Below are 27,148 nucleotides of genomic sequence, written 5' to 3'. Positions count from 1 at the left end.
GGGGGTTGAGTTATCCAATTCAATTCAGTTTATATAGCGCCAAGTCACAACAGAAGTCGTCTCAGGGCACTGAACAGAAACGTTCATATATAATGATAATAAAATAACATTATTTATCTGAGTAGCAGACTGCTTTGAATTTAACTCCTTCACTGAACTCTCACCTTGAACAAGCATGAAGGCGACAGTGGAAAGGAAAAACTCCCTCATGAGGAAGAAACCTTTAGCAGAACCAGACTCAGGACAAGCGGCCATCTGCTTCGACCGACTGGGTTTGGTAGGAACAGATACACAATGGCAGGTCGAGAATTACATGGTAAGATAGAAATGGTATCAAATGAAAACTTCAGTTTTAACAATTCATTTAAGGAAATGAGGTAAATTTGTCCTCTAGTAGTCTAAGCTTAAGACAGCATAACAAGCCGACCCTAACTATAGAATTGATCAAAAAGGAAAGTCTTAATCCCAGTCTTAAAACTGGACAATGTGTCAGCCTCATGGACAGAAACTGGAAGTTGGTTCCACAAGAGAGGAGCCTGAGAACTGAAAGATCTTCCTCTCGTTCTGGTTTTGGAAACTCTAGGAACCGCAAGTAAACCTGCAGGCTGAGAGCGAAGGGATCTGTTAAGAAAATATGGAGCAATAAGTTCTGTAAATAAGATGGAGCTAGGTTGTTGAGAGCTTTGTAGGTTATTGAGATGACTTATGGCCTGAGGAGAGAAACTATTTGTGAATCTGGTCTTTGCATGAATTGATTAATTACTTTCAATCAGGAGCTGAAGTGTCAACAGAAGCAGCACACTGTACTTTATGTGTTGTCTGTTTATAAAAGGACTTTTGCAAATGATTCCTCAATGAGTCTAAGATGTATAAAAAAAAGTTTGAATGAAAATAACTTTATTGAGAAAAAAGATACCAAAGCGAAATTTAAACTATTTAAAGAGATTTAGGCTGATATCGGAGTAAATTTGGTCTAAAACTGATAATTTGTAGATATCTAAAGTTTGCTATAGATGTCCAGTAGGTATCTGCATTCAGCAAATACTGCCAAGAAAAACTAGAACTGGATCTTTAAGTTTTTGGCTCTTTGAAGCGTCTCTTTGCTGTTTCAGTTTGTGAGTTGGGCATGAGTTTGAATCCAAGTTCAGCTACAATTGACTCATTAATTATGTTTAAATAATCAATAAAACCTTTTGACAATTTAATAGGTTTTTCGGGCCGATGCAGTGAGGTCCCACCCTGATTTGGCCCATGGGACACCAGTGTATGATGATCAGAATATCAACTCTGTTCCTGAAAGTGTGGGGGCCTGTTGACATTTCTAACAGTTCTCTGTATAATTTCTTCCTTAAATTATTAACTTAATCATGGGAAAAATCCAGAAACACTAGTCTGAGCATTCATACTTTCCTCTGACCGGCCAGTCATTTCGGTACAAACATTACACACATGCTCCTGGGATTATGATATTCCTACATCCCATGCCACTGGTATGGTAATATCTGTAGAGGCACAAAGCTGGCTCAATAATCTGAGCTCGGACTGTTTATACATGCGTGGTGCGCGCAGGCCGCCACAACTGAGCGTTTACAATAACAGTCTCCTAGAGATGCCTGTTGTAATAAACGTCGAAGCTTCCCGCCTGCTGCAGTGAAACCAATCAGTCGTGCTGATCTTATTATTCTCAAATTAAACTGTCATGCCGGGGGCATAGAGGCTGTAAACTGTGGGATTTGCCTAAAAACACAAGCGTGCCTGCCAGAATATTCCCTTCCTTCAAGAGGCAGGTGTGATACGTCTGGGTGCTCGAGAGACACCCGACATGTGGAGACACTTCACGGGTTTTAATTCCAAGCACATGAATCAAATTACATAATCATTGTTTAGAATGTGTTGCAGGAAAGAAGCCACAGAACCAGACTCTAAGAGTGTTTTAAGGAGATTTAAAATATTTGCTTGAAAGCCGAGCAGCAAGATAAATTCTGTACGAACAAAATGCCACAGAACAACCGACCAGAGAGAACTGATGAATCTGATGAACATTTTTATTGATTATATTGTTTATAAACTGGGGGACAAATGTGGTGAATTTTTGTTCCCAATTTTGTATTTCTGCGCAGTGTAAACAGAAAATCCTCACATTTAAGATCAAACTAGTTATTTATTATAATAAGAATCAGACTTGTGTAATTACATATTTGTAGTAAAAGATAAAAACATAGTTTTGGCAAGGTAATATTTTTATCTGTATGTCACAGAGTGCAAAATCTTTATTTGTTTTTATTTTTTTATTTTTTTCAGCTATCAGCAAAAAGCAAAAGCTAAAACCAAATAAAAAGTTTTTTTGTACTTAATTTTAAGAATAGAAGTATTTTTATGTATTTGTGTTTAAATAAATATTTAAAATATAAATAAATATTTGTAAACAAATATATGTTTGATAAAAATAACAGTAATGCATTTATCTCGTTAATCTTTTAATGTTTAATACTTTTGTCATTTGACTTTGTCATGGTACTTTCTAAGACTTAAAATATTGTTTATGTTTATTTTAGACACGCTTGTTTATTATCATGAAAGGGAAACAAAATAAAATATAGTAATAAAGCAAAACTTGCAAACTTCACATTTTATAAATAAAAAATTCAGCCATTATAGGATGTACGGACAGTCCAGTTCTACCGTGTCACTTATTGTTATTACAAAGTCTTTTTTTATTATTATAATTTTTTCCCATTAAGAAAACAGCACATGCATTTTTGCGTAAAACTTTTCAGTAAAGTATGAACGATGGTTTGTTTAGTGCTTCTTTTGACGTATAAATGTGTTTCCATAGTTTTATTACAAGAGAACGAGAAAGGTGGAGGAAGGAGTGAGCGACTCTAAAACTGCCTCTTCATCACTCTAAATTAAAAAAGCAATAAAAACATCTGCTGTTTTATTTGCACCAACCTAAACACAATCTGCACTTTTATTCTTTACCTTTTTTTTTTTTTTTTCATCACCTTTAAGGGCCCTGTTTATTTTTCTGTAGGTCAAATTTTTAAAAACTTTATTACAGCTAATATTATCAAGTTAAATGTTCAGTTATGCAAAAATAAGAAACGCAGTCGAGGCTGCAGGAGTTCGAAAACGTTAGCGAGGTCCGAGCCTGCGCAGCTGCTGCTGCGTGCCGCTGCTGAATAGTTCTGAAGTCGGCTCCGCCGGCGTTTGTTCCTCTGGATTGTTTTGTAACGTTCAGCCAAACATCTTGGGGGCCCCGGTATTTTTCCTCTCTTTCTTCGCTCCTCTGTGACACGTCTTCATTCAGCGTGCAGAACGAGACCCTGCTCGGGTTTAAGAGACATAAAGGCATTACCAGAGTGTCAGTCACCACCTCGCTGCCTTCTGGGAGATCCAGAACAGCACACAGACTCCCAGGCTGTGACACGGAGGGGTAACCGTAGAGCTGCAGCCCTGCCTGATGGTTAGACTTGGTTCTTTTCTCATTTATTGCCTTTGACGTGTGGGTTAAGTAAGAAAATATGGCCCTTCATAACCACATAAAAAAGCTTAGCGCCACTGTTCCTTACTTTTCAGATACTGCACATGTTACTGTAGAGCTAGTAGTTTAAAGTTCTTCGTGTTAAAACCTTCTCAACGTGAACTATAACCCTGAACAATTATCCTGTCATGATTCTGTACTTGGAGACATAGTTTTGAGGAAATACAGCGATATAGACAATGTCATTTTCCTGCCTGCGTGTAGCTCAGTGGTTAAAAAACAATATACGTAAATGTGGGTTTGAGGAATTTTTGTGTGTTTTTAAAGTCAAAGTCAGAAGCGTGTATTTATGGGAAGTGTTTTATTTTAAACGCTGAGCCACAATGTATAAATGTCAGAATAATAATGCAATCTGTCATTAGGCTGAACAATTTATCACCAAATTATTGACATATAGTAATTTTTCAACTTTAGGGTGTCTGTTATATATAATATATAACACTTAAGCTGTGCTAAGTGGTACTTGCAGCCTTTGATTTCTTCATTTTTTACCCACAATACTTTGGAATAGATGGAAGATTTATCCAACTGTTTTTCTGAACACTATAAATACTCAGAGATGGCTCTTTGCATCATAAAACTTTAATATTTAGACCAGGACAATTCAACTAAATTGCTCAGGGGGCCACAGTTACTGAAAACCAAGAGCTCAGGGGCATCCAGCAGTTATTGTCATTAAGTATGTTTGTTTTCAGAATCAGAATAAGCTTTATTATCATTGTACCGAAATACAGTGAGATTATGTTCGTACAGTCTGAAAGATGGGCAGAGTGCACGTTGCTGCTGCTACTGGAGTGTGGCTCTTATCCTTTTTCAGAATACTTTTTAGATAGAAAAGGGGAAAAAAATCCTTGAGGATAGGAGACTGGCATTACCAAAAAAGATCTCTTCACACCATGTCCCATCAGAACATGATGTAAGACATCAAAAAAACTCTGCCAGCAAGCACATTTATAAACACATTACATATGGATTTGTTGGCAAGGGGGGTGAGATTTGTCCATGAAACACTTCCAGATCGACCATAGTCCAGATAAGATGTTGGTCAGCTGGCACAGTTCTGATAAGCCTTCACAGAAGTTCTTGGGGGGAGGAGGTTGCTATAGACAAAGATTTTCTTAGTTGACACATAGCCCAGGAGAAATTTGATAAGACAGCCTGTTTTCGAGGCCAACCGGGGGAGTCAGATTCAGATAAGCCACAATTGTTGATTTTTTTGAGGCAGACAGTTTTTTTTTCTTGTCAGCCTTGAGTCCTGCTGGTTCTTTCAAGATCCAAAATGTCCAGTTTAGTGGGCATTCCGCTGGTCCATGCCTAAGATGCTCCTCCAAGGTCGTCTCCAACATGCTGGTGAGTCCCAGAAGCCGCAGGTGGTCTGCGATTCTCACAAATCGCTTCCATCTTATGGTTTAGCTCGTAAATCAGCTGATTTTGAGTACTCGAAGCACAAACCAAACCTTCGCTCAGACTTGGCAGTTTTGCCATTGCCGAAACTGCTGCCGTCGTCTTCCTTAATAGCCGATAACACGGGAATCCACCGATGCCAAAGAGCAGAAACTCTGCTATTGTAAAACCAATTGTATAAACATCTTCAGCGTCCTCATGAGACAGAACGGAAAGACACATCAGCTCCCAAACTCCCCACGGATCCATGACGTATCCTGCTGCATGAGTCTCAGCGGGGCATGAGGGCTCTCCAAGACCATGTCGCTTTGTTGAAATGACTTTGTCGATTGCATTGAAAGTCCAGCGCACCAGATCCATGACAGTAGTTTTAGTTTCAGAAGATGTGTAACATGAGCGCCGATACACAGACATAGAGCAGAAAAAAAGCAGGAGGAGAACATGAGAGGGACATCCGCCTTGTACGAGAACGAGTGCAGAAAGTTTTTATAGTTTAAAATCTAGTTTTATTTAAATATGAACCCATTGGTGGGCCGAACCGAGCTCCCCCGTGGTCCTGATTTGGCCCCCGGGCTGCCAGTTGAATAGCCCTGAGTTAGACCTTTGTTTCTGCCCTGGAACATACAGTAGACCTAAAACCTTTTTCATAAGCAATACTCTAGGAACCTCCCTTAAAAGGTGTGATTGTTTAATCTGCAAATACATTTAAAAGTCCCATCCTAGCTCGGACGATGATCCTCTCCCACGGACATGACTGAAAGATGGCGTCAGCGGTTGTATGTTTCGACTGTTGAAACACGCAGCACATGAAGGCATTGAGACGACGGCGGAGGTTTTCCGGGGACTCAGAACGAGAACATGCTGTAAAAACCATCAACCTCAATGAGCTTGTGATTACCTGCCAGGGCAGACTTGGCAGAGGCCCAGTGGTGTCACTCTGGTATGTTCTTGTTTGCTTGCAAGTGTAACCACACTACAAGACTGTCACAGACACAATAGTAGCTCTCATTTCTTGGTGTGTGCATCTGCTGATGCTTGCTGTCAGGTGGAGAGATGATCCATGACGGCTACGTGACTGGCAGGTCTCCACAGAATTCCTCAGATTGTCAGTTGCAGTGACAGTCCCCCACTTTTTTTTAGCTGGCATTTAAGAGTACATTTTTGGCTGGCATGATTTATCTGCTCTGATAAATCTTTTTTTTTTTTTTTGACAGTTAACTCCCAGTTCCTGACAAATTATTTAAATATCAATGCTAATTCCAGTCTGAGGAGATTTTTGTTGATTTTGGTTGCTTTTATAAATCGATTATCTCTTTGATAGCTCAGCCAGACAGGACGTGAACACTGGGTGGTGAAATGCGTGAATATGCAGAAGGTGGTAATGCATCTCTGCAGCGGAAGAGATTTCATATGCGAGGTTTTGAATGACCCTCTGTGCACATCCTCTTCCGTGTTGTAAATGGGTAAGTTGACCCCGGTTGGACAGGTTGTGGTCAGACGAACCCGGAAAGCAGAAGGTTTGAGAGTTTTTGTAGCTTTGGCGGAAGAGTGGAGCAGAAGTGAGGACGGAGAGCTCTGTGAAAACAGAACCAAGGCGGGATGCCAGATATGACTCTGGACTCATTCCGACTGAGCTCTTTTGAGGCTGTGGACAAGATCTTTTGTGGACCACTTGATCAAATGCCTTTTTTAAATTGTGAAGCGTCTCCGTGGTGGACCACTGATCTACCCAGCTGCACCTATTAACATTTGAATGAATCCCATTTTATTTGTAACAAAATATAACACAACTAAGGTTTTAAACTTATTAAAATGTTTGAGGTTTGATCTAAAATCTGATAAAACATTATTATCATCATTACAAGTTCAGGTTTACAGTTTAGCACCAAGCTACCACAGCTTTAAAAGGATGAAACATTAGCTCTGTTTACATGGACACAAGTAATCGGATTAAACGGTCATTCAGAATAAAAATGTGTCATGTAAACGCCCCATTCGGATTATTCTTTGTTGATTCAGCTCGATCTGAAAGAATTTGTAATCAGAATGAGAGGGGTGGATTATGCCGATTCGTAATCCGAACGGTGTGCAAGTAAACAATCTGTTCATTTTTTTTCCGATCGTGAAAAACTGCGCATGTGCGACCTATGTCATTTCTACCTGGCTAATGCTAAGAATATTAGCATGTCAGGGAAGCAAAACTGGTCGGTGAGCGACACAACATTTCTACTAGAAACTTTGAAAGAGCTCAAAATTATCTGTATCACCTGTAGCTCAGTCAGGGAGTGCAGTAACGTCTCCACCGTCATTAAAACCTGGCACGGGTCCATTTTGGGCGCTCAGCTTTGTTTACGTTCACCCCGGAAGTAGAACTTCTTCGGTGGGTCTTTGTAAGGAAAGTTTACCACGCTGTGCATGCCAGTACTTCTGTTCAGTATAAAAGCCCACTGCATGTAAACGCTCATCGTGAATGGATTGTGCCCGTGTAAACAATTCATTTGGATTACTTAATCTGAAAAACATTTCAATCCGCTCAAAGAATTCTGTGCATGTAAACTTATCTGATGGGGACTGAAATATGATGAGAACGGAAGAAATGCGATTAAATAATTATCACAGTGTGAGAGTCTAGAGGAGGGCTCTTCAATTAACAGCCCACGGACCATTTCCGGCCCGCAGGTGACTTCAATCTGGCCTGCTTAATTAAAAAAATTAAATAAAAAGTATGTGTGGGGGATTCTCAGTTTGGGTTTTGGGCTCTTTTTATTGCATCAATGATTCAATGTAATAAAATAAACACATTTAAAAGGTAACAGATCATTGTAAACTTTGGTTTTACATAATGATTTTAATCGCTGGATGTCCGCCCCCCGAGCTGCTGGCTTTCAGAAACTGTGGCCCCCTGAGCAGTTTTATTGAATACTGTAGCTCTGGACTAGAGTCTTAATTTCTTTTGCCTCCAAGGTGTCATAGCTTCTTGTGACCCTTCAAAGTGGTCTTAAGCAGTAGTACTTTCTGAGGGTCTTTCAGGGCTTTATTCAGTGTTACGTCCACCAGGCTCGTTTGTTGGGGTCACTTTAAAGGAGACCACACAAAGATTTTCTTTCTTGAATCAAAAATTATACTTTATTAAATTATACTAAATAAATAAACCCTGAAAAGGAATACCTGAAACGAGAAACCAAAATCAGATTAATCAGAACCCATGGATAACTTACAATAAGCAAAAGCCAAACAAAGCTAACAAACCAACGCCAACCATAAGATACAACTCAAACCAAGTGGAGATCTCAGGAGGGAGAGCTCCATTAAAGCGGGAGCAGCAATTAGGCCAACCAGAAGGCCTGTCTCCAAAACCCTGCAAGAAAAAGAGCAAAGACCTACGGGGCCGTAACATTAGTCAATAGCTAATCTTAAATTAATTTTACTGAACTATTTAGAAATTAAAAAAATATCAAACTCCAGAAATAAATCCAAGAATCTGTTCAAAACTAAGAAACGATTTAAAACTGCATTTACATTTTGGTACTAGTTGCTCATTATAAAAATACAAGAGGCATTTTTATTTATTTCGCTTCACATACTGAAAATAAATGAGGAAGTATCTTAAATACCTGTTTTAAACAAATAGGGGGGAAAAAATCAGCTGAGGCCTGACAGGACCTGCGAGTTGCATCATCCCTCAAATAATCCATTTCCTGACTGACAGATTATTGGCTAATAAGAGACTGAACTTACGTTTTCCCATCAATCCATTTGACACTTCTTCTAATTGTTCAGTTGATAACACATTTTTCTGTGCTGTATTTTAAAGAATTCAGGAAGTTTGTTTTCTCCAGACTTTTCTGGTTGGATACTTTTTGCAAAGGTTTTGCAACGGACTTTAAAAGTTTTACATCAAGTCATGCTATTCTCGTGTATTTTTAGTGTCCTGCTGGTGCCGGCGCACAGGAGTGTAAAGATGAAAAATTCTCAACAGATACCGCAAACATAATTTCTACAAATGATTAGGCTTTTTTTTTTTTTGGCAAGGTGTTTTCAGGCCTCCTGTTAAGAGAATCCACATTAGTTTTAGCTGAAACTTGAGCACACAGCTCAAAGTCCTCCCTGCTGGAGTTTGTGTGAAAATAATTGAATTACGTTCTTGAGCAAGCAGCTGGATAGCCAGAGGTTGAGCTTGTGGTTTCACCAGGTTGCTGGTGGATCGTGGGATACTTTGGGTCAGCAGACTTTCTTCCTTCATGTGCTCCTGTTGGCCCATCTCTTTTACTTGCATAACATATGTCACAGCAAAGTAAAGCATAATCTTTAGTCTCAAACTACAGATTCCTCTTGCTCTCCTTGAGGGATTGAGTTGCAGTTGTTTAGGATGTCCCATCCTGGAAACAATCCTGTTACATGTTTCTTTGACATCATTTTCCCGTTGCTTTGGGAGAAACACTGCAGATAAAGGAAAGTCACTGTGATGCCACGCAGAGCAGAGAATTCCTTTCCATTGATATCTAAAACTTCAAGCAGGGCACTTCCACTTTCCGAAAAGCCTTCCCCGCCGCAGTCCTCCTTCAAAGACCGGCATCGGTCCGACAAGGCATGCTGACCCCTGCTCCCATGTTCCCACCCTGTTGAGAGAGGCGGGTGATGCTGGGTTGGACTTGAACCCTGGCAATTGTATTCTGCTAACCTTTCTTTGTCTTTGTGTGTGTGTTTGTGTGTCCACGTGGACTTTATGAGTGTGAATCATGAGTTTCTCCTGGTGGCATTTAGGGTCACTAACAAATGAATGCTGTTGAAAAGAAGTATTACGATATGAATGCATGTAGTTGTTAAGACTGTAAAACAAAAGACTCAAATAGGATTCCGTGTCTGTTTCAGTTTACTCGAGCCAAGTTACACAATAGAAAAGAGATTCATATTATTGAGTAATAAGTCCAATCGTCATGTATCTGTTTGACAAATTTGTGTAGACAAGAAGACTAATGATCCAAAATAATGTCTGAAACCGCTTTTGAATAACTGCACATCCTATTTGTTTCTTTGTAGATTGTACAAACCGGATTCCAAAAAAGTTGGGACACTAAACAAATTGTGAACAAAAACTGAATGCAATGATGTGGAGGTGTCAACATCTAATATTTTATTCAGAATAGAACACAAATCACAGATCAAAAGTTTAAACTGAGAGAATGCATCATTTTAAGGGAAAAATCTGTTGTTTCCAAATTTCATGGCATCAACAAATCCCAAAAAAGTTGGGACAAGTCCATTTTTACCACTGTGTGGCATCCCCCCTTCTTCTTCCAACACTCAACAGACGTCTGGGGACAGAGGAGACCAGTTTCTCCAGTTTAGAAATAGGAATGCTCGCCCATTCATGTCTAATACAGGCCTCTAACTGTTCAATTGTCTTGGGCCTTCTTTGTCGCACCTTCCTCTTTATGATGCGCCAAATGTTCTCTATAGGTGAAAGATCTGGACTGCAGGCTGGCCATTTCAGTACCCGGATCCTTCTCCTACGTAGCCATGATGTTGTGATTGCTGCAGAATGTGGTCTGGCATTATGGTGTTGAAAAATGCAGGGTCTTCCCTGAAAGAGATGACGTCTAGATGGGAGCATATGTTGTTCTAGAACCTGAACATAGTTCTCTGCATTAATGGTGCCTTTCCAGACATGCAAGCTGCCCATGCCACAAGCGCTCATGCAACCCCATACCATCAGTGATGCAGGCTTCTGTCCGTTTATACAGGTTTTAGAACAATTTGTGCTTCAAACCAGAATAAATAAATAAATAAAATAAAAATAAAACAAAAATTCAGCAACGTTGTACAGCTAGAACACCACATCAGAAAATAATGAGACAATACTCTTTCCAAAACCTCCAACAATTGCTTTCCTCAGTTAGTTAGAAGAAGAAGAGAGAACTTCACAGTGAGAAACAAACGTCTCAACGTTTTTCTTAGATGTGTTGCTCCCATAAATATCACGATTACCTGTTTTTTTTTTTTCTCGCAAAAACAGCTAAATTTCTTAGTTTAAACATTTGATGTGTTTTCTATGTTTCATAAGGATAAAATAAGGGTTTATAAGATTAGCAAATCAGTGGATTCTGTTTTTATTTACATTGTACACATTGTTTCAACTTTTTTGGAATTAGAGTTGTGATTTATAGACCAAAGTTGTTCTTTAATGTGGTCATTGTTTTAGTTACTGAAGAGACAACCAAGTTTAATTTGGTATCATTTTTGAAAATGTGTTAAAATAAATTATTTTTGCACACATCAGTAAGCCAAACAGATGCATATATTTTAGAAGAAAAGATTAGACATAAACTGAACAAACTGATTTGTAGCTGCACTGCAGTCTCTGGAGTATTAGAGATAGACAAACATTATCCCCATCACAGCCCAAGCTGCTGAACATACAGTTGTTATGCACGCCGTGATATCTCCTCCCAAAAAGGACCATCTTATCTGCCATCTCAGTATTCATGAATGATATTAAAGTGGATTGCTCGCTGTGTTTATGTCTGCTTATAATCTTTGTTATTTTTAGACAGCTTGCGAGTGCTCCTGTATTACTTACAAACTTGTTGCTGTTTCTGCAATGCATTCTATATCTGTATGTCTGAGGAAGTGTCAGGTTTTTTTCTTTAACTTTCACTACATACTTTTTGTATTCAGACATAGCAGCATGAATATGGCCAGCTCTTGTATGAAAAGATGACCCCGTGTGCTGATTTATTTTGCTGAATCTGAGCCAGTTCTTTCTTCATACTAGTTTAAAAGTTTAACGGGAAAATTTGGCAACACTGGAGTAGTTTGTTGTCTCCCCCTCCTCATTCAGCAAAATACATTTTTGTCTTTTGACTTATTGCATTTTAAGGTATTTTAAGAATGTGCGAGCGCACAGTTGCAGAAATGAATGACGGGTGTTGTTTGAGATGAAGGAGACAGGAATGGGGTGGGGGGACGGTGAAAGACACGGAGGAAGGTGTAGAGATAAGACGGTGCTAATGTCTCTAATCCGCTCCAGATGAAAGCTGCTGGTGTGACGAGGTTGGGAAGGATGGGAAAGCTTGGCCGCTCCTTCATCACACCACCTCTTATGAGACTCCTTGTGTTGTGAGACAGCGTGTAACCATAGAAACGGCGAGGAAGAACAACACGTGGACACAAACGTGCTGGGTTGGCGATGGTTCATCAGTTTCGTTCAACTAGCCCTGACAGCGTTTTGGTTTGTCTTTGCAGACTGCCAACACAAAAGCTTCACTGGTTTCTCAAACATTGCTACGTCTTCAGATTTGGTACAAACTTTTTTCGCATCCAGAAAACCATGGAGTACTGGAACGAATAACAAAAAGACATTCTTTTTATACAGTTTTCAATAAACTTGAAGAAATTTTGCTTAGGACTACATTAAATCTTTATCTGTACATTCACTCTTCTGCTCTTGCTCAAGACGGACACATTCTCCTCTCCCTCCCCTGTTCTCCTCTTCCTCCTGCTTTTGCTTTTTGTGTGTATCTCAAAGCTCCTGTTACACATCTTTCGAATGAAAAAGTACTGTTATGGATCTGGTGAGCTGGACTTTCAACACAATCAACAAAATCTTTTCAACAAAAAGACAAGGACCTGGAGAGCCCTCATGTCCTGCCGAGACTCACGCTGCAGGATACATCAGGGAGCCGTGGGGAATTGGCAACTGTCTTTCAGTTCTGTCTCAGGAGGATGCCAAATATGTTTATATAATTGGATTCATGATAGCAGGGTTTCTGCTTGTTGTCATCGGCGGGTCCCTATGTTATTGACTTTTGAAGAAGACATGGGCAGCAGTTTCGGCCATGGCAAAGCTTCCGAGTCTGTGTGAAGGTTTGGTTCGTGTGACGAGTACTCAAAATCATATGATTTACAAGCTAAACCGTAAGATGGAAATGCTTTGTGAGAATTACAGGCCACCTGCAGCTTCTAGGACTCACCAGCATGTTGGGGTCTACTTTAAAGAACGCTCATAGCACGGCTCAGTAGAATGCCCACAAATCTGGCCATTTTGAATCTGGAAAGTACCAGCAGGACTCAATGCTGACAAGAAAAAAACAGTCTGCATGAAGAATATCATCAATTGTGGCTTATCTGAATCTGACTCCCCGTTTGGCCTTGGATGTGGGCTATCACATTTCTCCTGGGACATGGGTAAACTAAGGAAAAAGCTTTGTCTATTCCCCCCAATCACACACACTCGAGAACTTCTGTGCAGGCTTATCAGAACTGCTGGCAACATCTTACCAGGACTATAGCCTATCTGAAAGTGCTTCATGGACAATCTCACCATCTTGACGTCAAATGCACATGTAATGTGTCTATAAATGTGCTTGCTCGTAGAGTTTTTTGATGTCTCGAATCGTGTCCTGATAGGACTAGATGTGAAGAGATTTTTTTGTAATACCACTATCCATCCTCATGGCCATTTACCTTTTTTTTTTATCTAAAAAAGTATTCTGATAAAGAATAAAAGGCCACACTCTTGTAGCAGCAGCAACGTGCACTCCACCCATCTTACGGGTGACTGTCCAAACATAATCTCACTGTATCCCGCTACAATGATGATAAAGCTTATTCTGATTCTGATGTCCAAGCTGCTACACAAATGTAGCACACATATGGACACTTTTGTAACTCAGAGCTACATGATCTTACTCCTTATGCAGGTGCTGGTGTTGTTACATACACACACACATGCACGCACACACACACAGGCTCATGTGAATTATCCACAGACTGACACATAAAGTTGGTATCACAGACCTACACACACTGTGACTGCCCTGATTTCAGTCACAGAACCATAAAAAAAACTGGTCTGATCCCACATTATGGTTTATTTACACACCCTTCCCCCCACACACACTTCAGTCAGTCCACCCTCTTCCTTCCAGGACCCCCTGGACAGAAGCACCCAAACAGCTGAACGAGAACGAGCAGCATCCAGATTATGACCCAGCATTTATGTGGTGTCTGGTTGGTTATAAATACCTTCTCGTCTGCAGCAGCGTCACTCAAAGTGCCTGTCTGGGCTGTTTATAAGTTGTGTGTTGTTGTGGTTGTAAACTGCAGAAGACACAATGATAAAAAAGAAACTTGGAGCTGAACACAATGAATAGGTTTGTTCTTACAAGCTGTTGGCTTGAACTTTAGAATTTCTCCCTAAAACGTTATCACATTGACTGACGTCTACTGCAGGTAGACACCGACTAATCAGATATTTACTTCATGCAAACCCACTTAAATAAACAACAACACAATATCCAGTCAACATTTACAATTCTGGCGTACAACAAAAAAACTCCTTTCAGTTTTCCCCAACAAAGTTCCCAAACTTGTACACTGTAAGACTGTGAACATTTAAAGGCTCAACAGTCTGCCTGGATACCTACAGTGCAGGGAGGTTTGTGCAGGTCGGGGAGTGGGGTGTGTGTTGGGGGCTTCCTCTGCTCACAAGGACACCATTTATTAAGTGTGTAGCTCAGGATGGCAAGGTGGGGGTCATCAAGGCTACCAGATGTTAGAGGGGTCCGTGGGTGTTTGAGAGGTAAACGAGGGTTGAGAGAGATGGAGAAAATGGTGATGGTGAGGTGGGGGTGGGGGTTGAAGAATGTGCGTACTTGTTAGGTTCTTTTTCCCGTGCACCTTCTCAAATCGGGGATGACGCCGAGTGCTGATTACAGCCAAATGGAGCAGCAGCTGGACTCAGGAAGCTGCTCGGGGTTGTAGAGGAGTGGGGCTAGGATGGAAGTGCAAAAGGAGTCCGCGCAGGGGGTCTTGGATGTGGGGGGTCTCTCATCACCTCTACTCTGAAGGGTCTTTGAAGTGATCTGGTCCTGGTCTGCTGATAAAAACGTGTGAGGGGTGACACATGGATGGAGGAAGAAATAAAAGTTAAATGTTGCTGTGGTCCAGCAGTGTTCTGCATCTGGTACAAGAAGAGCAATGAAGGTCAACAGTTTACTGTCGAGCATCTAAACTAAATCTCTGAAGAGATCTGCAATTTCTCCCAAAACATTAATTTCATTTTTACAAAATAATAAAAGGAATAAAAAAAAAAAAATCTCATCAATGTGTTTGTTGGAGCTTCTAGTTCTGGTTCAAACAAAGTCAAACATCCTGATTTATTTCTTTTAGCCTTTATTTATCCAGGTAGTCTCATTGAGCCACGAGAACTCATTTTCAAGAGAGACCTGTTTAGGGAGCAGATGGGGGTTAAGGGCCTTGCTCATGGGCCCAGAGTGGGGCGAATGAGGGTGGGGACAGGTGTGGGTGCTTCACCTACCCCACCCACGTTTTTGATGTTGTCTGTACCAGGGCTTGAACCGACGATCTTCCGATCACAGGCCCACCTTCTCTAACCTCTGCGCCCCCACTCCCCTCAAATTTGGTTGCGTTAATAGGACGTGTCCCAGATGACAGAACTCTACCTGGATGTCGGCGTGCTCACACAGCCGTGACTCTTCCACAGAGCTCCTCAGGGCATGACCTCATCTTGCTGCAAAAAGACCTGTTGCTATGTTTACACGCGTGTTTATGATCACTGGGCAGGAGTGAAGGATCGGGGCTGAATGTCTGCAGGGAAGATCAGGAGGAATGAACGGCTCTTCTTCTTTCTTGCCTTGAGTGACTTTTCCAGAGAGTTTCTATTCTCAGCTCCCTGATCCAGTGCTAAAGAAATGGGGTGTATGAATACACTTCTGCTGCCTGCTCGACTAATCGACACGAATGGACAATCTTTTTTTTTTTTTTTTTTTTAGATTTTGTGCAACTTCTGTAACGCATACTCTTTTAGGATGCAGCATATCTCAGCTGCTTTAAGGTCGTTTCATGTGCTAGCAGTCAAAGGTGATAAAGATGCCCATTTGTTGAACAAGTGTAGGAATTTTACTTTTACACTGAGTTCCCTCGATAAGTTTAAGTGCACTGAAAACAGGTTTAGTAAAAGTAAATAAAGAAATTGTTTGAATGCACCGAAACCACTGGCATATTATCAGAACTCTTCCAACCACACTGTTGTAATATCAATTCCAAAGTTCTTATTTTTCGTATTCTGCTGTTTTTTGTGTCTGTTTCCAGACTTTCTGTTTTTCTTTTTTACTCTACTAGGCAGACAACCATGTAACTGCCTGTGTGTGACTGCGTTTGCATCAGAAAGTGGATGCACATCTACAACTGATTAACCACTGGAGTCAACTCCATTCAGGATGGCTGCCACAGCTGATCAACCTTAGCAAACAGTAAACTATGGCTATAATCCAGTTTGTTTGACAGATATTGAGCTAAATGTTTGATGTGGTGGTAGCTGAGAGTCATCCTCAACACATACTATGAGTGCTAACGGGTCACATGAGATCATTGTTTAAAAAATTGGCGTGTAAAACTGTGGGTGATGCACATTTCTCCAAATGCTACAAAGTACTTTATTTTGACAATGTTTTAACTTAAGTTGATTCTTTCAGTTGTGTAATCTACATTTTTATAGTTGGTATACTGTGCTTAGAGTACACCGGCTTGTACGATGTAATCATCAATTTATTTTGATTTTTAAGCAAATTGAACATTTTCAAATTTCTCTGAGGCTTATATTTGAATAAATGTACATCAAACTTTATACAACAGTGGGTGTTGTATTTAAAAAAATGTTATAAAATGATTAAAATAGTATCAAAGCAAAACATGTTCAAATATTAAGTAAGTAGAGAATTATACAATAATTTGCTGGATAAGTGAATGTCTGCTGGATTCCTTAGATAGAGAACTTTACTAATTGGCTTTTTATTTTTGTGAATGTTCCTGTAAAGTTTCCTGAGACAACTTTGTTGTGATTTGGCGCTATATCAATAAACTGAATTTAAAAAACAAGCGCTATACAGACAGATTGGTACGGAAGTGTTTAACTGCCGTTTAACGCGTCAATGACACGTGTTTAATGATATGTTGCGTATCACTGGGCACTTTTAAATGGGTTTACTGAAATTCTCAAGTTTTCTAGTGGGTACTCTGTATACCCACGTATCACATAGACTACACCACTGGATTCTTTATACTAGCTAAAGTTTTTTTTTTTGTATTATTGATGCCTGTAATGTTTATTGAACAACTCCATTATTGGATTAAAAATCATTTCTGTTTTAATTTGCAAATTTTTTATAAATGTTAAAAAAATGCCATCAGTATTTTAGGGATTTTTTATTTTTTTTCAAAGGTTATGGATGTTTTTACTACTATGGCTGAGAATCTTATCTCTGCCCATGAACCATATGTTTGGGTTAGCAGAGATGTTGGATGAGGAGCTGCAGCATTCAACTGGCAGCCAAAGACACCTCTGAGTCTGTGAACTGACTGAACTGATAAGGCTATAAAAGCGAGTGGAGGAGGCAGCTCAGGGCAGATTCTCATGACTGGTCTTCAATCAATCAATCAATCGATCGATCAATGAATGAATGGATGAATCAATCAATTCAACTTTATTGTCCATAACATTCAATGAAATGGAGATTTGTCTTTGACATCTGGCTCATTAAAAACAACACAAGTTAAAAATGTTCTTTAAAAAACTTAAAAAGCTTTGCTAACTCAATTAATTATCTTTATATGTGTATTTTATGTATATCTGTGTAACCAGTCCTGAAAGTAAATACCAGTTAAAAATCTCCTACCATCGAGTGTGGTTCTTTTTGATTACGCAAGATAAACGAGAATATTTTTCTCCAACACAATGTTCCGAAAATTTATTTAAGTGAGTATCAAGGCCCTCTTTCGCAAATATCTCTTCAAATCAATCAATTTTTAGGTGACGTTATATTGTGATTTTTTTTATTGTTTTACACAAAAGTGTCCAACTGGGCGTTAAATCACTAAAGTTGTATTTGGTTGATGAGGACGGCTCGTTGGCTCGTACAGGTTAGTGTTCTGGGTCTTGCCTGATCATGCATTTAGCTTTTTAAGGTTAAGGAAGGGACGACAAGTCTCGCATCAAGCGGTGAAATTTTATGACGATGAAAATTTAGTATTGAGCTCAAACATTTAGAATCTGTACACTTTAATGTACCAATCTGTTTAATTAAAAAGTGATTTGGATACCCCGCCTCTCGTACAGCGACGAGTGAAGGCACCGGCTCCCCGCGAAAGAAAAGACGTCTCAACATGCAACTCCTGGTTAATACTAGCCTATAACTTTGAGTATATACAATTCATAAAGAATGACATTAGCTCAGACATGTGTTGTGTGAATTTATAACACTTCTTTGATACGATGTGCGTCTGGCAGTCACCGTAACTCTGTCTGGATAAAAAATGAGCTATTAACTGAGTGCAGTGGTTCATAAATTCTTCGTGTTGATGCCGTTGGACACGAATGAGACGGGAGCGTTGGGGAGGACTGGTCCCCACCTGCTCATATGAAAACGACACAGACAAAAGGTAAACTGGAGTGCCAGGAGGGAGACGGGGACTTTCCAGACTATTTCATAAGTAAAGTCAGTTTGACGCTCAATCTGCAGCCTTCAGTCTACCTGCTCTGACATACCGTACTTTCTCAGCACGTACTCTCCACGCACCGGCGTCCCGCTCCTCCACGTCCCCGTCTGTCTCGTCCCAGTTCACCTGCTGTGTGTACTTGCTGCAGCTATGGCAATGAGCAAATACAACACTTGCACTAACTGAGCCTGTAATTAAACAGAAAAATGCAGCAACTGAGATGTGATTGTAATGACGAGTGAACATCAAAGGTGGGGGGGGGGGGGGGATTAGTGGGTGGATGCATGTCCTGCCATGTGCATATCTGATATTTGTAAAATTATTGTTCACATAGAATTCTCTTTTATGTTTACGGCACTTTGGTTTATCTTGTAAATCCCATCTGTTAAGCCCTCTTTAAGTACTTTGGCGATTGGCTTCCCATTATGCGTCTGTGTTAAAACATTACGGCGAATAGACACAATAAACGAAACACCTGAACAAATGAGAGATCTAATATGTTTTCAAGTGGAGCTCAAGCATTTTATCTTTGTTTAGCAGGTTGCCATGAAACTTAAAACCAGTTTCAGTGACAATTTCCGTCTCAACGTAAAGTTAAAGCCACACTGAGGTACTATTTTTAGTTACTGCTGTGAACACGGCTTTAAAGCTTGGCACGAATTCCTCTGAGAAACAAAAGTGAGGTAGAGTAACACCAAGGAACAACAAACTTTAACTTTTTAAAGAGTACCTCAACCATCGCATGGTTAAAAGAGAAATAAGAGCATGCAAGTCTCTGCATATATCCACAGAACACTGGTGGAAACTGTTGCCATAATGGATGTTATTTAAAAGTCTTCATTATCTGAAGGGAAGCTGCATATGGATGTAACATACACAAACATGCAAACAGATATCCTTTCACATTTTTAGAACTACGTGTGTGTGTATATACAGTATATGCTTATTAAGCATTAACACAATTGTTTCATTATTTTTATTTGTACATTTTATATTTTGTTACTTTAAATATTCTTGTGTATTTTGTATTTTGAACTTGGTCCAGTTTTTTTTTTTTTTGTGCTATTTCAACAATTCTTATATCAAAATATTCAGTTAATTCAAGATAATCTTGGTGCAGTTTTAGTTATTTGAAATATTTATTTTTTTCTACATTTGTTTTCCCCATTGAAAATGAATTGTTCCCACTTCACATTCAAATCCTTTTTAATGTTTACAACCTTTTCTGCTCCTTTCACGTTTTGTTTTTGCTTTTTTCAGCTTTGTTGTGCTAATTTTTGCTTTCTTCAGCTACTTTCAGCCAATTTCAGCTAATTTCTGTGCTCCTTCCAGCTTCTTTCTGCTAACTTCAGCTTTTTGTGCTCCTTTAAGCCTGTATGCTGATTTCAGCTCTTTTTTTTTTTTTACCTTTCAGCTACGTTTTAGCTGTTTTTTCCTGCAAATTTTAGCATTTTCAGCTTAATTCAGCACTTTCTGCTTTCTTCTGCTAATTAAATTTTTTCTGCCATTTCAGCTGCTTTTCAGCTAATTTAACCATTTGTGTGCTTATTTCTGCTTATTTCTGCTTAATTTATCAAACATATAACTCAACATTTTCCTGATTTTTACTAGGATTTTTCTACATTTGACTCTAAGCTAACGTTATCCTGCTTTTTGCTGGTGTTGTGCTATTAGTGTTAATAGCTTTGTCCGGCTTGTTGGTAACGTTTTGCTACTTCTGGCTCTTTTCTGGCATTTTTCTGCTTTTACTAAGCATTTTGATTCTTCTCCCTTTAAAAGAGCTTTCCTGTTTTTTTTATTTTTAACACCAGTGTGCTGCTGCTTGACGTAATGTTTTTATGCTATTAGTGCTTAGTGTATTATTTAGTGGATGTTTTTCTTAGCTCATATCTTAGATCTTATCACTGTTTTGCTTTTACATTTTATTTAATTGTTGTATGTAACTGGGACCCTGCATAATCTCGTTCCACCACATGAGATGCGAATGACAAATAAATCTCTCTGAATCTAATTCTAGCGTTAAACTGCTCTTTCATACTTTGTTGCTAATGTTTTAGGCGTTAAATTAGCATTTTCTACTTTTTTTTTTTTGCTAGTCCTCAGCTACTTTTGACTGTTAGCTAACTTTTTCTTGCTATTTGCTAGCATTTAGCTTTTTCTGCCTCTAAGCTTGAATTTTCTTGTTAGCATTTAGCTACTTCTGGCTCTAGCATCTTTCTATTTGCTAACATTTTGCTACTTCTGGCTCAGCTAGCTCTTTTTTCTGTGCCTTTTGTTAGTGATTTGCTACTTATGGCTCTTAGCTTGACTTTTCCTGCTTTTTGCAAATCATGCAACTATTTTTGGCCACATTTTCAACTGTTCATACGAAACAAGTAGTGACAGCTCAACAGTTGAAGATTTACAGCGTGGTTTCAGCTTCTTCAGCAGCCTTCAGCAAACTCATTCAGCAGTTAAGCATTCACACTGCGTTTTCACTGGAAATACAAATTTTCTAGTTTGCATATTTATTTTTTTTATTTTTTTCTGCATTTGTAAGGATGCACGCAATTTTATAAACATTCGGGACCGTGTAGAGCGGATGAACTCGTGAAGCACGTCTTTGCCTCTGGACTCTGGATCCCATCCATTTTCTCCTCTTTTGAGCTAGAAAATAGCTCATTATACAAACATTAAGTACAATTTAAATATGAAAACTATGTTGTTTTAGGTGCTCATGTTAAACAGAGACTCTATTTATAAACTCACAGTTTAAACTTCCTTCAGGTGCAGTTTAATTGCAGCTCGTTAAGTCAGAACAGTGTCTCATCGGGTGTCCGTACCTGCCGTTTTATCCGGTGTTTGCTCCCACCGGGTAGTGATGCTGCTGCTGAGATTTGTTTTAAGAACTTCTGCGTTCCCAGTGAGAAAATACAAGATAAATAGCGGATGCATTCCAACTGGTTGATGCGGTCCACGTCTTTGTCTCACACCTGCTCAGGTCATTATTTCATTTAGTTTTCATTGCGTCCGTGTTTCAGGTAAAGGCCAGCAGGCACAGCATGAGGAAAAAATAGCAATTGTGTTTTTCTAGAAGGCGTGCGCAGGTATGTGCAGAGCGGTTTGGGTGTCGCAGGACTGTAGGTGGAGAGAATCCCCCGCTGTGTTGCATCACAGCCAGCAGACGACGATGATGATGGAGCTGCAGCTCTGTTCGGAGCGTGTGTTTTCAGCGTGGCCTCACGTGCAGCAACAGTAGCTCAGGCTACAGATGGTTGATTGTGAAAACATGGAAAATCAGCCTCATGTTGTGCTCCTTTACGATCGCAGCGACAGTCGGTGTGTTGCTCGTCAAGTCGTTGTCTGGCAACGTGTGGGTTTCTCTGTTAGAGGGGAAGTTTGTGTTTGCTTTGCTGAATGCTCTGATTACAGCGGGCCTGTAATGGGACAAGTGAACGTGTAATTGATGGTGGTTTCTCTCCACAAACGTCCACCCATCACAAAGAAATAAAATCACACTCTCCCCTGCCCCAATTTTGTCTTTTTGCAAATGGGCCTCTCCTTTTAAGCTCTCTGCCTTCAAAGCATCTCATTTATTGTATCTTTTTATTTAATTTATGTCACAGGAAAGTGCTAAACCTTTCGGTTTTTGAGATGTGACTCGCAAACTAGCAGTTTTTCTCTTTCTCTACTGTCTTTTCTCAGCCGCTGATCGAGCTTCTTTCATGTTTCCCTCAATTTATTGTCGAGTTTACCTTATTCGATACCCACAAAGCTATAATTTATTTATTTATTTATCAGATATTGTTTTAATGTGACTCTACAACCGTACAGGAGCTGTTTGCTGTTTAAATTTTCAGATTAAAACTGATAAATTCACATGCTGTCAGCGCTCTAGATTAGGATTATTCTCTCCAATCTTCATCTGATGTTTTAGATAATCCTTTAATAAGAAACAGCCTTAACCGTCATTCATTCTTGTCGTTTTCTTTCATTTTATGAAAAGTGTTTTGAATTATTTCTTAAAATTTTTCAGGAATTATTTTGTTTTTAAAACAATTACCGAAGGTTAATTTAATTATAAAACAATTATTTATGTTTATCTATTGAGACTTGTGTTCTGAAGCATTTCTAAATAAATACATATGAGTGTTCTGTACATGGCAATTAAATAGTATTTATTATTAATATTTAATTTAAAAACATGTTGACAATACAGAAGAACCTGCTGTGATCTGCTTTTGTGTCTGGGTCTGTTCAAAGTGTATTTTATGACGTTATTATCCAGTTTTTGCAAATTTTGTTAATATTCATTTATTTATTTATTAGGGATGCGCGATATTATCGGCATGATTTCGGTATCGGACAATATTAGCGATAAAGTTAAATATCGGATATCGGCCATTCCATCAAAATAACTCACCGATATAAAAGGCGCTGTTCATATATATATATATATATATATATATATATATATATATATATATATATATATATATATGGCACTGTTTTTGTGCGACTGTTTGAGTGTTGTCATTGTGTTAGAGAGACTAAATGTCATGAATAAGTTTGACATTAAACTTAATCCAAGTTGAAGTGTCACATCATTTTCAGCCCCTTTTTGCCATCTGCATGTGGTAGCAGGCCAAATTGACAAAGACCCTGCAGAATAATGTAATTTAGTTCCACAGCAGAGAAAACTGTGTAGTCTCTGTAAGTAGGTTTAGGGGGGGAAAGTATTGGTATTGGTATCGGCCAAATAAATGTAAACATATTGGCATAGCGGATATCGGCCAAAAATCTAATATCGTGTATCCCTGGTATTTATTTATTATTTTAATATTTTATTCTCCATCCATCCATCATCTTTTACAATCTTCTTTCTTTTCGGGTCGAACATACTGGTGGCATTAGACTTGATAAATACATTAGTTGTAAGAAGGGCGGCATGTTTGATCTTAAAGACAGAACACAGTAGTTTTAACATTTGCATTGTAGGTTGAATAATCAGCTGCACATGGTGCTTCTTCAACTCATAGAACTCCGAGTTTCTGTATAAAGTCAAATTTTGAATGAATGCGACGTGGAAGGAAAACATGAACGTTTAAAAAATAAAATCAGCAAAATATGAGAATTAAAAGTCTAGTTAAACCAAGTGGTAATTAAAATAGGTGCTTAATAAAATCTGAATGAGCAACTCTCTTCTGAACCGAGCGAATAAACTAAAATCAGTTTTCTGAGTCGTTCGTCCTGCTACACCTGCGTACATCCAACCTAACGTGTACGTTTTAATCTGAGTAAGACCATGCAGGCACGCAGAGGCCACGGCTGAATAAATGTAGCTCATATTTATACTTCTGTCACGACACACATGCACACTCCGGTTAAAGTGAGCCACATGCACACACGTATAGAGTCACATTCCTCAGTTTCAAGCATGCATTTCCACAGGCTCCAGTGTGTGAGCAGGAAAGAAACCAAACCGCCAACTGCAGCACGAATATCCTGTACATTTAGAAGCTTTTTAAATGCTTGGCTTTCTTTCAGGCGAAATATTTCCTCGTCGCTGGACCCCCAATGCTGACAGAGCCTGGCTAACTTCCCAGAACAGAACAATATCTGCCAGGTCGTCCGAGGGGCCCAGCAGTCAGCCACCCCCCCTAAACACACACACAGAGCGGTGCACACATACGCCAGGCTCTAAAACCGTCAGCGCTCAGGCTGGGCCTTACATAATGACAGAGAATGGAGGCATTAAAGCAATTTGTTTGATTTAAGTTGTCAAGGAATCCTGGACCCTGCCCCTGTCAGCTGGTTTTGATACCTGCTGTGTGTGTGTTTGTGTTGTGAACTTCAGCTGTGGAGGAAAACCAAGAGAAATTTGCTCAAGAATTGTGGGCAGAGAGGGGTTTTGTTGTTAGGGCGTTGTGGCATTAAATGAAGTTAAAGATCTTCTGCTCTTCCTTCTGTTCCCTGTTTGTGGAGTTCCACAGCTCTGTGGGCTTCTTTAATGAAGAGTAGAGTAAAGGTTGTGCATCTCAAGTTTGGAACTGTTGGACATGTCTGGTGTATGGATGAGAGACAAAACGTTTAAACAAAAGGAAACCGTCCAGAGGACCTGATTTAACTGTTGGATTTTTTTTTAATCTGGATTATTGAGCATGAACTTTGATGTTTTGAACCACTTTGGCTACGGTTGCCTCAGATGAGACAGCGGGGGAGAGGGCAGACTCCCTTCATCTTATCACCGTCAAACTGGTTGACCCACTATGTGAAGGTGATATTTGTTGTGACTCCTCGGCCTCGAGAAGCTTTTGGATGAAAGACGAAACGTTTCAACAAAAAGAAACCGTCCAGAGCACCTGACTTAACTTTGTTGGATATGTCTGGCAGTTTTCTCATTCACAACTTTTTGTTGCTTTGACTTAACAGTCTTGCTTTCTTCTAAGGTGATGTGAAATTATAAAACACTGCCTGGCCCCAAAAAAGTCTCCACCTGGATTTAACTAAGCAAATAGGTACGAGCCTCCTATTGGATAATCACTGCATGGGCGATTATCTTTCAGCTGGCAACAAGTTATTTAACCCCAACTGGTGCAATGAGTTGCTTCTCATTTCTTAAACAACCATGTTGAAAGATGCATCGCGTGGTCGTGGAAAAGATGTCCCGTCTGTTTGAGAAGGGTCAAATCATCGGCATCAAGCAGAGAAAACATCTAAGGAGATTGCAGAAACTACTAAAATCGGGTTAAGAACTGTCCAACGCGTTATTAAAAACTGGAAGGATAGTGGAGACCCATCGTCTTTGAGGAAGAAATGTGGCCAGAAAAAAAAATCCTGGATGATCGTGATTGGCGATCACTTAAACGTTTGGTGAAATCAAATCAAAGAAAAACAACAGTAGCACTCAGGGCTGTGTTTAATAGTGAAAGTAGGAGCATTTCCTCACACACAATGTGAAGGGAACTCAAGGAATTGGGACTGAACAGCTTTGTAGCCTTAAGAAAACCACTAATCAATGAGGCTAACTGGAAAAAAAAGGCTTTCATTTGCAATGGAGCATAAAGATTGGACTCTGGAGCAACGGTAGAAGGTCATGTGGTCTGAGGAGTCCAGGTTTACCCTGTTCCAGAGTGATGGGTGCATCAGGGTAAGAAGAGAGGCAGGTGAAGCGATGCACCCATCATGCCTAGTGTTTAGTCATCAGTGCAAGATCTTGGTGAAAAATGAATGCAACACTGGATGGAAATAGATCTTGTGACATTGCAGAAGTTTATTGAAACAAAGACACAGAGATTGCATGATGCAGTCAAAGCTAAATGTGGTCCAACAAAATATTAGTGTGTGACCTTTTTATTTGGTGGCGACTTGTTTTTGGGCCAGGCAGCGTATTCGACACCTGTCTGTTTTAGAAAGAAGTCATTTGCTGTATTTGTATGAATTTGTGTGCTTGTTAATTTCAAAATAAAGTTGTTTGTGTAGGAGATGTTTGTTGTAAGGCTGAAGAGCCTCCAAGCGTCACCTCTAATATTAGACTACTGAATAAATTATGACTTGAAACACAATCAAAGCTACTGGTCTAGTTCTGAAAAAGATGATTGTTTTCTACCATATTGTATCTGTAGGTGTCAGGTAGCCACAAACTTAGCTTACAATTCTTTCAATGTATGCACAAAATAACCATTGATTCAAGAAATTAATTTATTTATTTGGGTGTAAATTTTTATCTGATCTTTATGAGTCCCTTTAACAGTGACGTGACACCAAACGGTGTCGGGAAAACCTCACCAGTGGATAAAATGTCTTCTGCGGCAGCGCTAAGATCTTCACAGTGCTGCTGTTTTTTAACTGTTTGTCCTTCGATGACAAGATTAACTTTATTTTTTGCGTACGGTTTAAAAACCTATCTGTGAGGCTAAATCTTTACTGTTAGGGTTTAACATCTCAGTTTAGGAGCCAACTTTAACATGTTTCAAGGTCAAGGTTTTTGATTGTCATTCACATGTGGTGGAACAAAATTGTGTACACAGGGTCCTAGTTAAATCCAACAAAAGTATAAAATGTAAAGAAAAACGGTAATAAGATCTAAGATATGAACTAAGAAATACATTAAGCACTAAAAACAATACACCGAACAGCAGCACGAACATGAGTCTGTGTGAGCAGATGAGTACGAATGAACACAGCAGCATGAAATAAATCAGCAGCATGAGATCAGCAGCTGTTTGCTCTGTTTTATGTGTTTAATTATTTTTATATGTATATTTTGTGACCTGAATTTGAAAAAAAATCATTGTACAGTAGTCCCTCGCTACTTCGCGGTTCGTTTATCGCGGACTCGCTGTATCGTGGTTTTTCAAAATAAGGTTGGACATGACGCACAATTGGCTGATGGATGGCTGAACCGCACGATTGTCATGGAGTTTTTATTTAAAATAAATTACTTGAAATTATTTAGCACCTACTGCACCTGTGTGCAGCCCACACTGCAGGATAAACGTTCTACTGCAGCTGATCAGCTGTTCATCGTACAGAGCAGAGAAGTGGGCGTGGCCAAGAGCGCTTGCAGGTGGCAAAAAGCAGCGGAGGCAGGGAGCTGAAGTCATGACATGCTGTGCTCTTTTAGAGCGTTTATAGTTTAAAAACATTGTTTAGAATATTGCAAGAGTGTGGGAAGGGTTTAAAACACCTTTATTTATATTT

At 39.5% G+C, this 27,148-nt stretch overlaps 1 protein-coding gene across 1 annotated transcript in view; it reads left to right on the top strand.

The window, feature by feature from the left end:
• gmds (GDP-mannose 4,6-dehydratase) overlaps positions 1 to 27,148 on the top strand; it is a 320,644-nt gene that overhangs the window by 44,327 nt on the left and 249,169 nt on the right. The gene's annotated exons all lie outside the window — the stretch shown is intronic.

Source organism: Nematolebias whitei, chromosome 3 (assembly GCF_014905685.2).
Source record: "Nematolebias whitei isolate Nwh7 chromosome 3, NemWhi1, whole genome shotgun sequence".
NCBI lineage: Eukaryota > Metazoa > Chordata > Actinopteri > Cyprinodontiformes > Rivulidae > Nematolebias > Nematolebias whitei.
The sequence above is the reverse complement of the archived record's forward strand: the minus strand, read 5'-3'. Positions and strand labels throughout refer to the sequence as shown.